A 13,749-nucleotide genomic window follows, 5' to 3' on the forward strand; every position below is an offset into this window, starting at 1 on the left:
AATTTTGTTTGAACAAAATAAACTAAAAACCACAGCAGACCATCCTATTTGTGCTCTCACTTGCACCTACTCCTGGATCCTGGGCCTGTGCTTTTTGGGCCTGAGCACACCCATTACCCTGAATTCCCTTCAGTTCAACCCCAACCCTGTGCTGCAGGGTGGTTTATATGGGAACTCACATTAACTTTCCCTCACTGTGTCTTCTTGCACAGTCATACGCAGCCGGGTCCTCCACGGCCACAGTGCTCAGGTGCAGGGAGAACTGGTTCTTGGATGTGTCTGGGTTGATGAATAGATGATCTCTGAAGGATGGTGTTTATTCGCTAAACCACTCTTACCTGTAGAAGCTCCTTCCTATCCACCCAGGGCCTCTCCCAGGGCTGCCTGATCTGCTCCCAAATAGCGCTGGTTCTGGAGCCTGAGTCCCCAGTGATGGTGCAAGTGTGCGTGAGGGTCTGTGATGCCCTCACCACCTCATGGTCTGACTCCTGCAGCTTCACTTTGGACGGGACACAAGGAGACTTACAAAACAAGTATTAAATATCCCACCTGTCATTAAAACTGCTGTGACCTACTGTATCTCCCTGCCACTGACACGATGGGAGACACAGTACCATCAAAATGAGAAAAAGAATGCAAGCAGACCTTTCTGTATCAGAGTCTCCCTGGTACAGCAGGCTCTGGAATTCTGCTGGTTCCAGAGGGGAATCTTGAGGGTGGGGTGGGTGTTCATATCATTTAAATAATAAACCACACCAGGCTTTTGCTTATGAGTGTTACTGGCTGTTATCAGGGGGTCAGAGGATGACTATTAAGAGTGTGCTAATTGACAGGGCTCACAGCTCCACATGGAAGCTTCTCCAGAGCTGGTTCTTGAAGCACGTTGTATGGCAGTGATATGTAAGCAATGAGAGTGGGGTGGCCCACAGGCATACACTGAATTTATACCCTCCCAGATCCTAATATTTGCAATCATAAAATTATCCGAGTTCCAGTGTACCTTGTATTGTTTGATTTGAAAAAATGCATCCACTAGTGTGTGCATTAATTTATTCATTTGAGTTCTGAGAGCTATGAACACGCCAGACATTCTTCTGCACTGAGGGAAAATCAGTAAACCACGCAACTGAGCTAGGAAATGAATGATCTCTTCCTCAAAAACTAAACCCACTGCGAGTGCACCTGTCCTGATTCATGGGAACCTTATAAGATTGATTAAAGCTGCTCATAGAAATTCTCTGACTGTAAATAATAACAGGAAAAGACAACCTCATCTTACTTAGGAGGAATGGTTGGCTGGTTTGTGGTGAGCAACCCAATACTTATCCCATTACATCACCACATCTCTGTATATCTTTATACTAAGAAGCCCATATTAAGGGCTTTTTAAATGTCACTTTGAGAAGCCAAGTGGTGATACTTTCAATATTATTATATGAATATGAGCCCTGGACTATGAATAAGGGGGTCCATAACCAAATTTATGGCCATTCACTTACCTTTTGGAAAAGAATGTTGAAAGTACCATGGACTGGGCTATCAATATAACAAGCAGATCTCTTGTGAGGGAAACATAGCCTGGGAGTTCCTTAGAATGAAGGATGGTGAGACTTAGTTCCATGTACTTGAACATGTTATCATGACACCAGTCCATTGAGAAAGACATCATCAATGATAAAGGGGATCAGTAAAGAAGAAGGTGATGGACTGACACAGTGGCTGTAACAATGGGCTCAAACATATTTATTGTGATAATGGTGCTGAACTAGGCATTATTCAGTTCTGTTTTGCGTTGAATCACTGAGATTTGAAATTGATTCTGTGGCACTTAACATCATCAAAATTAAATGAAAAGACACAATATTCTTCCAAAGTTGAATGACAGTGCTGGGGAAAGGATATATGTTTTATTTTCCATAGCAAAAGGAAATATGTAACAGACTACACTCTTTATAATTGTTCTTATGTGGAATTTCATTTTGCCTTGGTTAAATATTGGTTGCAAAAGTCTTGTCTTCGTATTTATAGAACATTAAGCATCCAAGGTTGTTTGGGTGCAGGAACATAAAGACTCTTAGTGACCCTACATGAAAGAGAACTCTCTGAAAGGATTTTCTTTTCTGTAATAATGATGGGATAACCTTATCAGGTCTTTAACCAACTGAGTCACCATGTGGTTTTGAACTGCCAACCTTTTGGCTAGAAGTTGAGCATTTAATCATGCCCACATAGTTTTGTGGTCCAGGTTCTACTACATATAATTTACATGTATCTACTTTTACTTCCTACAGGTGAATATTTATGTGTATGTTGACTGGTCTTAAGACATTATGTAGAGTTCTTCTAGGTCAATACTATTACTATTATTTGTTCCTTGAGTGTTTAATATGGGATTCTGTCCAATGCATTGTGTGATTTTAGTAGTAACCCTGGGCACCGTCTTCAGTGCCAGAAACACCTCCCAGAATTGTGAAAACTAAGAGTGACTCCTGTAATGGCCAAATACCCCATAAGACATATCAAGGAATTGATGCATTTGGGTTATGTTGTGGCAGTTTCATCATCTCTTGTCAACTTGGGAAGGGATGGAGTCTAGCCTGTCAATGAGATCTCAGCTTGATGACTTCATTTGTAGGTGCAAAGGAGATGAATATCTCCCTGGAAGCCAGACCCAGATAGCATCTCTTCTTGTTGAGACATTCCTGTTTACAAAGCCACATGGAGCTACACTGATGCAGCTAGAGCCCTGGAACTGGAGGGGCCATGTGCAGACCCATGACAGTGCTGAGATGCTTCCATCACCATAAGAACCACAAGACTTTCCACCCACCGGCCTGTGATCTACATCATTGCATGTGTTTCATGAATCTGAAGAAGAATTTATAGACTGATATCAGACATAGGGGCTAATATTGGACTTATGGACTTGATCTAAGCTGGGATGTTTTCTTAATATACAAATACTCTTTGATATAAAACTCTTTCTTACACACATGTGAGTTTCTCCCTGGATTTGTTTCTCTAGTATACCCAGAATAGCACATGGTGTTACAGAATAATATTAAATCTGTCATGGGCTGCCTGAAGGACAAGCAGGTCTGTCTTGGAGTAAACACATCTTGTTTAATTCTTGTAATCATTCAAATAAGATTGTAACTCACTTATTTGGGCATGACATTAAGGAGAACCAGAACCCAGAGAATGATCTTGTACTTGATAAAGTAGAATGTCAATGAAAATGTGAGAGACTTTCAATGGGACTGATTGTCCTAAGGCTGCAATGATGAGTCCAAAGAGAGGGATGATTGTAAGGATGGCGCACTTTCGGGCAGTATTTCATCCTGTTTGTATTAGTCTGGGTACTTTAGAGAAACAAATCCAACGAAACTCATATGTATAAGAGAGTTTTATATAAAGGCAAGTGCACATCAAGAAAACATCCCCAACCGGTGCTGCCCAGGCCCACAAGTCCAACATTAGCCCATACGTTCAACACCAATCCACAAAGTCCATTTCCATCTCAAAAATACATGTATTGACACCGACTGCAGGAGGAAAGCTGAGTCAATTAATGTGTAAGCATCTCAGCTCTGGCAGAGGTCTCAACATGGCTGCTCCAGTATCTAGGGTGCATTGGGGTGGGTTCATGTGGCTTCTTCTCAGGGATGTCTTGCAGGAAGTAACCCTTGCCAGCTGAAGCAGGGAACTGGCTAAGGCAGCTGCACCTTGGTCCAACCATCAGAAAACAAGAGACCCGAGAACTAGAAAGATGAGGCTCACCGAGCCATTTAGCACTCTGCCCTTCAATTAACACCACGTGTTTATCCGCTACATTGCACAATAAACTAACCACCTCACTGTTGTTCATGTGATCACTGTGAACTTAAGCCAACTTAAAGATCCCTAACAAAATATTATGCAGGTTATTGTAAGTTAAAATTATTACATAAACATATATTTGTGAGTATTCACTGGAAGGAAAATATTGGACATGCAGCTGATGGATTGGAGAAAATTTGAGGCTCACATAAGAATTTTATACTGCATTAATATTTTTATAAGGAGTTTTGGTGGCATAGTGGTTATGCATTGTGCTAAGATTTGCATTCACCAGTTTGCAACTACTAGCCACTCCATGGAAGAAAGACAGGGGATTCTACATCAGTAAAAATCAGAAACTCACTATAAATTGGCATTGAAATAATGGCAGTGGGTTTGGGTTTGGTTTTCTTTTAATATTTTTAACTTGACAACAAATGGCACTAGTTAGTGTCCTGAATTGTAAACTGAGATCTGAGTACATATTGTTGTGAAGTCTGCCTTTGGGTAGATGGTAAATAAAGGCCATCCCTATAAAAAGAAGTATGGTCAGATGCCTGGAGATTCCCTAGAATCACACTCTGCACAATGGTCCCTAGAGAGGTGCTGACAAGGCGAGGGAACCACAGCGTCTGAGAGGAAAGCATCACTGACCTAAGTCTCTTGCATCTGCTTAAACCATGACCTGATGTACTAAGGTTTGTGTCTGGGCTCACACTGACTTCCCATCACTGTGTCTCTAGCACAGTAATACACGGCTGTGTCCTCAGGATTCACAGAGCTCAGTTTTAAATAAACTTGGCTCTTGGAGGTGCCCAGGTGATGCTGACTTGGGCCTGGAGAGCTGGATTATAGTCTGTGCTCCCATCACCCCGTATATCACCAACTCACTCCAGTCCTTTTCCTGGGGCCTGGCAGATCCAGTACACACCATAGCTGGTTAAAGAGAATCCAGAGACAGTACAGGTGAGAGACAGGGTCTGTGAGGGCTTCACCAGTCCAAGACCTGACTCATAATTGCACCTTGGCCAGGATACCTGGGTATAAAGACAAACACAGTGAGTCGTGTGCTCAAATGCTGTAATCTCAGACTTCATGTACGAATCTCTGAAGCACTCACCTCCCAGAGTTGCCACCAGAAACAAGAAAAGCCATACACAATTCATGTTCATGTGGCTGAGATTCATGATAAAGGAATGCTCTCCAGGGTGAGAAGGCATATGACTTTAAGTACATGTATGCTGTGGTTTCATCTGAATGCATATTAGTTATTTGCATGTGGGAGGTGCGGTTGTATGTAAAAAGGTGGAAAGGGCAGAATGGTGGTGTCCAAGTGTGTAATCTAAAAAGACTTTTCCCCAGCTTTGTCTTCCCTAAAAATATGCCAAACATTAGAGGCTATTTGTCAGCGTATTGTGGGAGGTAATTGTTTCCATGGAGAGCCAGAGAAGTGGTCAAACCTGCTCAGTGACATCCAAAGTTAGGCTGCCATCCTGAATCTGAGATCCGTCCATCTTGGCACAGGTATACCCCAATCCCTCCCCTTCCTATTGCCTGTATACCCCTAGATTTTCATCCTCTCATTACTGTATTACCTATAGTATGACCCCTCCCTGTGATGTGTGTCTTTACCTGAAATTAGGGGGCTTGCACACCCTCAAAGGTATATAAATCTTGGTTAGAAATAAAGAATCTCTCTCCCGTGGTGCTCTCCTCTGCGGTCCTCGCTTCCGTGTCCCCTCTCCCCTTGTTCTCCTTCCCCTCACTCTCCTGCCCTCAGGTCTCCCATCTCTATGGGAATCACCGAGCGGGGCTACGGTGAGCATGCTAACATGAAATTTGTCTGATTCCATCATTTTACTCTTTCTTCTATCGCCTGTAATTCTCTATGAGTTTACTATAATCTTTAATTATTATCACTGTACAATTGTGCCTACCAGACCTGGGATGATTTGTGAGGCGCTGGCTACCCTGACAGCCATGGGAGAATACAGTCTTCTCCCTGAGGTCTTCACTCTAGCAATCATACAAACATCTGTGCAGATTTCATGTTTAATGTAGCTTTATGTCATTTCCATCAAAATACCCAGATGTTCTATTGAAATTAAAGACAATCTCTATCCTCACGATATTTAGGTAACAAGACCAGGCCTACCTGAATCTTTCCATACATCTGAACACATAGGGAAACTAGAGTATGTCATCCATAAAGCTCCTTGGCCCTATGATATTTCAGAATATTTAGAAAGGAGTAAAAATACTTTAACCCTATCTTCTAGATTTAGAGTTGGAATAAAAGGTTTCCTAACAATATGGTTATTGTGTGGTTAAAAGAAACCACAGAAATAAGAAAAAGTGCATTTATCCTCTCATGAGTTATTACCGAGGGTGGGCATTGGGCTCAGTGTATTTTGAGAGGCGCCTGCTAACAGCGAGAGGCGTTTCCTGGACTTACACTGTCTTCCACAACTGTGGGTACCTCAGCAACATTCTTTTCTGGTACTGAGCTTTCAGACTCTTGGTCAGGAGTATTACCTGGAGTTGTCTCTGCAGGTTTCCTGCCATGGGCAGTAGAGCTACCATAGTGGTCAGCACAGCAGTTCTAGCTGACCAGGCACTGCAGTCCTTACCCAGACTCCTGTCTTCACTTCTATCTTCTCTTGGTCCAGAGCTGGTGGATCCTTAGCATCCATGCAAGTCTGCTTTCTCCCTGAGACTGGTTTTCTGTCTGGACTCACACTGACTCTCACTCACCGTGAAAAGCTTGGGCCATAGAGAATGATACAAGTTGCGAACACTCTGAATTGGTTGCAGTGAAATGAAGTGAGATCGATTCATGTAGATATTTATATAGATATTGTTATGAGATATATGCCACAATAAAATATCAATCAAGAAAGACATTTGCCTGAAAGACAATCAAAGTATTAAACAGAGGTTAGGGTTCATTCTGTCCACAGAAATAGGAACCATACTTAAAGCAGATTTCTATTCAAAGTAATTCAAGCAAGAGAGTTATAGAGTTATTTATTCCATGTTAAGGAAGAAATTGTCAAGTGAGAATTCTTTTTATGGGTTTCTGTGATGCGTTTGGGAGGGAATTTTGCAGCTGTTGGTAATTGTTGAACACAATAATAATCTAATGCCATTTGTGTTAGTCTGGGTACATTAGATAAATGATCCACAGAAACTCATATGTATAAGAGAGTTTTATATAAAGGTTAAGTGCACATCAAGAAAACATCCTAACTCAGTGGTACCCAAGCCCACAACTCCAACATTAGCCCATATGCCCAACACCAATCCACAAAGTCTTCTTCCATCTCACAAAACATGCACAATGAGGCCGATGGCAGGAAGAAAGCCAAGTAAGAGAATGTGTAAGCATCTCAGCACAGGCATGGTCACCCCTCAGCTGTTCTAGCACTCAGGGCTTCATGGGGGTAGGTCCATGCAGCTTCTCTTAAGGGATGTTCTTGCAGGAAGTGAGCCTTGCCAGCTGCACCCTTGTCTGACCATCAGAAAACAAGTGACCCTAGAACTAGAAAGGCGAGGCTCACCAAGCCATTTATCCCTCGGCCCTTCAATTGACCCCATAAGAGTTTATCGGCCAGGTTGGCACAATAAACTATGTACCTCTCCATTGAATTATGTATGAGAAGAATGTTGAAAATATTATTTTGTAGCACATATATGATAAAAATAACTTAGAATATGACATAGTTTTCATTTTTTACTCACAATTAGAAACTGATGGAGAGTGTTGCTGGTACAACATTTCAAAAGACTAGCTAAAATATTCAATCAGAAAAGAGATTATGATATAAGCCAGAAATTTGAATTTATAAAAAGTGTTAGCAATGGAATAAATATTCTTTATTTAATATTTTATTTATTGTCTCACTTTTCCTCCAAAACTGTTTTATTGGGAGCAAATGCAGTTGTCATATCCATCCGTAGTTCAAGTGCATCAAGCAGTATTATACAACTGCTACCCCAATTAGCTTGAAAACATCATCTTCCTTTCTCAACTAGTGGCACCATCTCCCTTTATTCCACCACCACCACCACTCCACTGTAGTCCCAGAAACCCTTATTCTACTTGCTGTCTCTTTATGTTAATCAATTCTGGCTTTCATCTACCATCAAAAAGAAAAACATATCGCTGAAATTCAAGAATGCTATCCCCCAATGACAAAATACATGAGATAAACTCCAATAAGAATTTAAATTGAGGAAGCAGGCAGTCCAAGTGCAGTCAGCAGCCCTTCCTCGGAATCCATAACAGACCTAGGTGTGCTTCGGATGTGTCAGTCTGGCTACTGGAATGTGAGGATCTTGTCAGTTGACTGCCTTTCTCAGGATATTCTGGATCCAAAAGCACTCTTTAGTAGCTGGTGTCCTGCAACACGCCCTGTGGCTCATGCTGAACACGCAAACTGCTTGTCATATGCATGATATTGAATACAGCAAGAAACAACAAAAAACACCTACTCCCTGCCTTCAAGGAGATTTCAGCTCACAGCACAGCCTTATTTCTCTATGTTTGCTGTTCTTCAACTGCAGCACAAAGGAGGGATGCTTGCAAACCTCCCTCCCTGCACTGGCCACAGAGTGAAACCACTGGCTGTGAGGACTGCTGCCTACTCTGATGGTGAGCCGGCTCTGTCTCTTCTCTGTGAGCAAACTACTGTTGCACACAGAGCCTGTGTGTGAGCTGAGCTTTTGTCAGTGACTTCCGACACTGGTTTAACAGAAATCAACAGTTATATGTGTGCAGTACACAAGAAGGGGAGTAATTCAACTTGAAGGGAGAATAAGGTTATTTTTATAAAAGAACCTTGTAAATTGAAGCACAATCAGGAAAAATATATTTAAAAGGAAAACCATTAACATGTTAAGAAAGATTTTTAAAATAATATAAAAGATGTCACAGAAAAGGATGATATAATTAAAATGAGAATATGATATATGAAGTTTTGTGGAGACCAGGATGATGGAAAAAATAGAACAATTTTTAAAAATAGAACAATTCCTGATAATAATATGAAGTATGATTAAACACAATGCAGAATACACAGAAAACAAATTAATGGACATAAATAAACAAAACAAGATGCAAATTCAGAAATTCGATAACTATAAGCCATTGGCACCGTTGAATCCCGAATCACAGTGATTCTAGGACAGAGTAGAACTGCTCCGTAGGGTGTCAGACACTGTTAATCTTTTGGAGGAGCAAACAGCCTCATCTTTCTCGCTTGGAGGAGCTGGTGATTTCAAACTACTGACATTGAACTTTGCATCCCAATGTAAAATAGATAAAAAGATGGCAAAATGAAAACCTGTGCCAGGGGAGGCTAAGAGTTAAGTGAGAAAGCCCTAATTCCAACAGGAAATCCTCCCTGTCATCCATCTGTGCCTGTCTAAGGCTGGGTTCTCTGCGCCCCCTGCTGCCCAGTGTCTTCCCTGCAGGGGAGGTTTGTGTCTGGGCTCACACTGACTTCCCCTCACTGTGCTCCTTGCACAGTAATACGTAGCCGTGTCCTCAGCGGTCACGGAGCTCAGCTGCCGGGAGAACTGATTCTTCGATGTGTCTCTGGTGATGGAGAGTCGGCTTTGGAAGGACGGGTTATAACCTGTATTACCACCATAATCTATGCACCCCATCCACTGCAGCCCCTTCCCTGAGGTCTGGCGGATCCAGCTCCAACAGTAAACACTGCTTGTTATGGAGAAACCAGAGACAATGCAGGTGAGGGACAGCTTCTGGGAGGGCTTCACCAGTCCTGGACCCGACTCCTGAAGCTGCACCTGGGACAGGACGCCTGCAAATTAAAAAAAGAAAATTCCATGTCAGTCACAACTATCTCCATAGACCCAGGTCGGATATCTGAATCTCTCACCTTGGGGAACTGTCACAGGCACAGCAGAACACACAGCAATAGCATCTTTAGACCACAGCTCTGTTTCCCAAGAGACCCACAGCCCTGTCTGTAGAGAACTGATAGTTTTCCCACCCCAAGGGTGAAATTGTACCCTAGTGCCTGAAAGATAATTTGCATATGAGGGAGTCCTGTCCTTATAAACAGAAAGTGATAGAGGCCAGGCCCCCCTTTATCTTCTGAGCCCATGGTACGGTAACTGTTTGAACTCATATGTTAAGCAGGGACCCTCAGTTCTTGCTTCAGCCCCATTAACACTTTGGCAGAGTTGGGGGGTTGGGTGTTTCCAGTTTGTTAGGAGGATACACATCCACACCCAACGTACATGGTTCTATCTCAACCATGTCACCCATGCACTCCCTCTGCAAACGGCCAAATTACTGGTGCCTCAGCCATTGTTATCTGAGTCTTTGCCGCTGGAGTTTCAGCCACAGGTGTGGACCCTTTGGCGTGGACCGCCTCTCTCCTCTCTGGCTCCTCCCCGAGCCCCGCCCCAAGCCGGCCAGGCCCCGCCCACCCCCTCACCAGGCGCCTGTGCTGGCATCTCAGCAGAAATGGGCGGGGAAAGAGCTGCCTTGAGAGGAAGTGAAGGCAGACCCCTACCCCTCTCTGACCCCGCCAGCTCCTCCCACCCCGGGTCACGCCCAGACAGGGCCTGAAGTGGCGGTGTCTTATTCTGAACTGCAACTCACTGCAAGGATTCCACTGTCGGTGCTCTGCTTGCGGTGCCAGAGAAGCGTCCACAGCCTGAGCACCCTGTTGCTGGCGCTCCCAGGTGGGAGGCTCTGGGCTCCGGGACATGTATGTGGGCGGAGGCTGTTTTATTCCAGCTGACTAGGGTGCAAGCGCCCTTTCTCTCCCCCAGGAACCCTGCCAGCGCTTCTCTTGGTGAGAGGTGGGCGGGTGTCCCCAAGGCCGGTCCTATTTCCCTGCTTTCAGATTGGTTGTGGTTCATGGTGGGAGTCCCTGTTGGAGAAAGGGGATCCCGGCTGGGGTTTGGGGCTTCGGGGTTCCCTGATTCTCTCTTTGCGGGTCTCCTAACCCCCCTCCCTTGTTTCCTTCCGCACAGCGATGCCTCCTCCCGAGACTCCTTGCGCCTCCTCAGCTCAAAGGTGAGCCCGGGATCTTGTTCTGCTGACCTCTCTCTGGACCCGACCAGAGTCTGTTCTAGGCGCAAGATCTCTTGCTGGTCCGTGACAGAAACGTCTTCCCTGGCTTTAAAATATTGGTGGCCGCCCTTTCTTCTTACTCTTTGTTTTTATTTCTATCTATATATTACTAAGGTTTTTAAAATCATTCCCATTTCATTTCCTTTCTATTCTTTATTGTTTCTGTTGGGTTCAGTTTGTGAAGCACAAAAGGAGTGGATGCCTAGAGATGAAATAACATGCGAGTGTCTGTAAGGATGCCTGGGTGGGGTCGGGGTGGGTCGCTGGCGGAGTTGGGGAGGGTGAGGGGACTTGGGGAGTAAGAATGAAGGATTGAGGGGACTGAACACTACAACTGAAGGTGACTAATAAGTCTGCTTAAAGGCGATTTAATCATAGTGGGAAAATAGACGATGTGAAATCGATTGTGGTAATGATTGTGGAATGCTTAAGATGGCTGAATTGTGGGATTATGTGGGATATGTGGATTAAGTGCCCCAAAACATGTTAAAAAGAAAGAAAGATGCTCTCCATCACAAAAGTAATCTAACTAAACTATGCACAGAAGAATCAAAAACCAAACTGAAACAAAGGAACCAAAAACAAGGTAATGTTAAGGTGTTCAACCTCTATTTGGGGGATGAAACTGGAAGTGACCCTGAAATGGGCCCTTGGCGTTTGAACGTTGTGAGGCTGAAGGACAATTTATTTGGGGCTGGTGTAGTGGGCGTTGGCCCTGGGGCCCTTGGCCAAGGCGCCTCTGCCAGCTGTCCAGGCAGCAGCAGGCTCATGGTCACCAGGATGTCGCAGGCTGTGATGGTGGAGTAGTTTGGAATGTGCCAGTTGAGATGCCTGGTCGGCGATGTGCCCAAAGGTGTCTTTGATCAACGAGTGCACAACGCTCATGGCCCTGAACGAGATACTGGAGTCTGAGTGGACCTACTGGAGCATCTTGTGCACATAACACACAGTAGGTCTCCTTGCCGCTGCATTGGCATTTCTTGCTGTGCTCCCTTTGAGCCTTAGCTGCAGCCTCCTTGGGACTCCTCCCTGGAGCAGGCAGGGACTTAGCAGGGTCAGGTGGGTTGTTTGACTGGGACGGTACACCTGGTAAAGGTAATGTAGGTGTCCTAAGGCGAGCTGAGGGAGGACAGAAACCTCCCCTGGAGCAGAAATTGTTGAAGCTCACTGGATCTTGATTTTTAGTAGGAATTTAGACCATGAAAGAAGGACCTCTAGATCCCTCTGACCTGTTGGGGTTTCAGCAGGAAGTGTTGGAAAAGTTACCACAGGGATAACTGGCTTGTGGTGGCCAAGTGTTCATAGTGATGTCACTTTTTAATCCTTCAATGTCGGATGATTTGATCTAATCTTCCTTGTAAGATGGGGGTGGAGGGGTGAGGGGCAGGAGTAGAGGAGGGAGGACAGGAGAGAGGAAGGAGGTGAGAGGGAATGATTGGAGCTGCCTCCACACTCCCTGATCGCCCCTAGCCTTGAACCCCGGGCAGCCACATGCTGGAAAAGGTGTGTAGGCCAGCCACTGAGTGGGGACTTGTTTTTCTCGACACTACCTAGGTGGTCAATGAGGAGGTCCTGTTAGGAAAATGGGTTGGAGATGCTCACATTGTGCACTTGTGTGTCAGCATGCCGTTTGGATCCCTGGCCCGCTGTCGGCACTCTCCCACCCTGGGGTCCCCAGGCTTTCCCACCTGTCTCACAAACTTGAATAGTTGAGTTGGATCCCATTTTATTTTTGTAGATCTTATCATTGTTTCAAAATGTTTCACACACACAAAAATCTATTTTCAATTTCATTATTTATGTGATTTTGGTGTGTACATAAGTGCATGTGTGTGTACCATACACGTTTTTGTAGTATCCTTTTTGATAACAACTAAGGATGTTTACCAGTAGTTTTGTTAGGGCAAAATGTGTGCTACCTGCTAACTGCATATATAAATCTCCTAGTACTGCTTTTGCCCATTTTAGCCCTGCAGGCAGGCTGGCCGGCTCTCCCTGCTCTCTGGCAAACAGCATCACCTCCTCCTCCTCTTGTGTTTTAGAAGGGTATAGGTGTGTTTGAAAGATGGTCAGCATCTTAATATGTAAGGGTTAATGGTTTGGGAGTTGGAGATTAGCAGTTTATCATTAGGGATTTAAGTACCAAGTATTTTTGTGTGTTGAAATGTTGCCTAGAACATTTTAACATTTACTACCTATATATAGTATTTATGACCTATTTGGCAACTTTTAAAAAATTTAATAAATCTTTTTATTGGGGCTCATACAACCCTTATCACAATGCATAAATATATCAATTGAGTAAAGCACCCTTATACATTAGTTGCCCTCGTTATTCTCAAAATTCTCCTTCCACTTGGGTTCCTGGAATCAGCTCGTTTTCCTTTTTATCCCTTCCCTTCCCTCCCCGCTCTCCCCTCCCCCATGAACCCTTAATAGTTTATAAATTATTATGTTATCTTATACTTCCAGGCCTCTCCCCTCACCCACCTTCCCATTGCCCATCCCCCAGAGATTAGAGGAAGGTGATCACACAATGATGGTTTTTGTTCTTGGTGTCTGCCACCTGGTCCGTTCAACACCTTGTATTCGCTTAGGTTGCGCACTTCTCTGTGGGCTTTGTTGTTTCCGAGCTAGATGGCCGCTTGTTTGCCTTCAATTGGCAACTTTTTTACATGACATCTTCAATTTATGATGAATAAGGAATTTTCTTTTCTTCTTTTTGGAAGTCATTTTCTTCTTTTTATTAATTCTTTTTTTCTGATCAATCTAGCTAGTATCATTTTTAATATGAGTGGTGAAAATGGATATGTATG

General features: G+C 43.9%; 1 long non-coding RNA gene across 2 annotated transcripts in view; it reads left to right on the forward strand.

Moving 5' to 3' along the window:
* The first annotated feature begins 10,365 nt into the window (after positions 1-10,365).
* The window catches only part of LOC142436753 (uncharacterized), a 65,368-nt gene continuing 61,984 nt past the window's right edge, over positions 10,366-13,749 (forward strand). Inside the window, exons 1-2 of one of the 2 annotated variants that reach the window (XR_012782097.1) lie at positions 10,366-10,539; positions 10,834-10,876. This is a non-coding gene — a long non-coding RNA (uncharacterized LOC142436753). The remainder of the gene's footprint in view (positions 10,540-10,833; positions 10,877-13,749) is intronic. The other variant, XR_012782096.1, reaches the window with a different exon arrangement.

The sequence above is a fragment of the Tenrec ecaudatus genome, unplaced genomic scaffold, assembly GCF_050624435.1.
Source record: "Tenrec ecaudatus isolate mTenEca1 unplaced genomic scaffold, mTenEca1.hap1 Scaffold_60, whole genome shotgun sequence".
In the NCBI taxonomy this organism is placed as follows: Eukaryota; Metazoa; Chordata; class Mammalia; order Afrosoricida; family Tenrecidae; genus Tenrec; species Tenrec ecaudatus.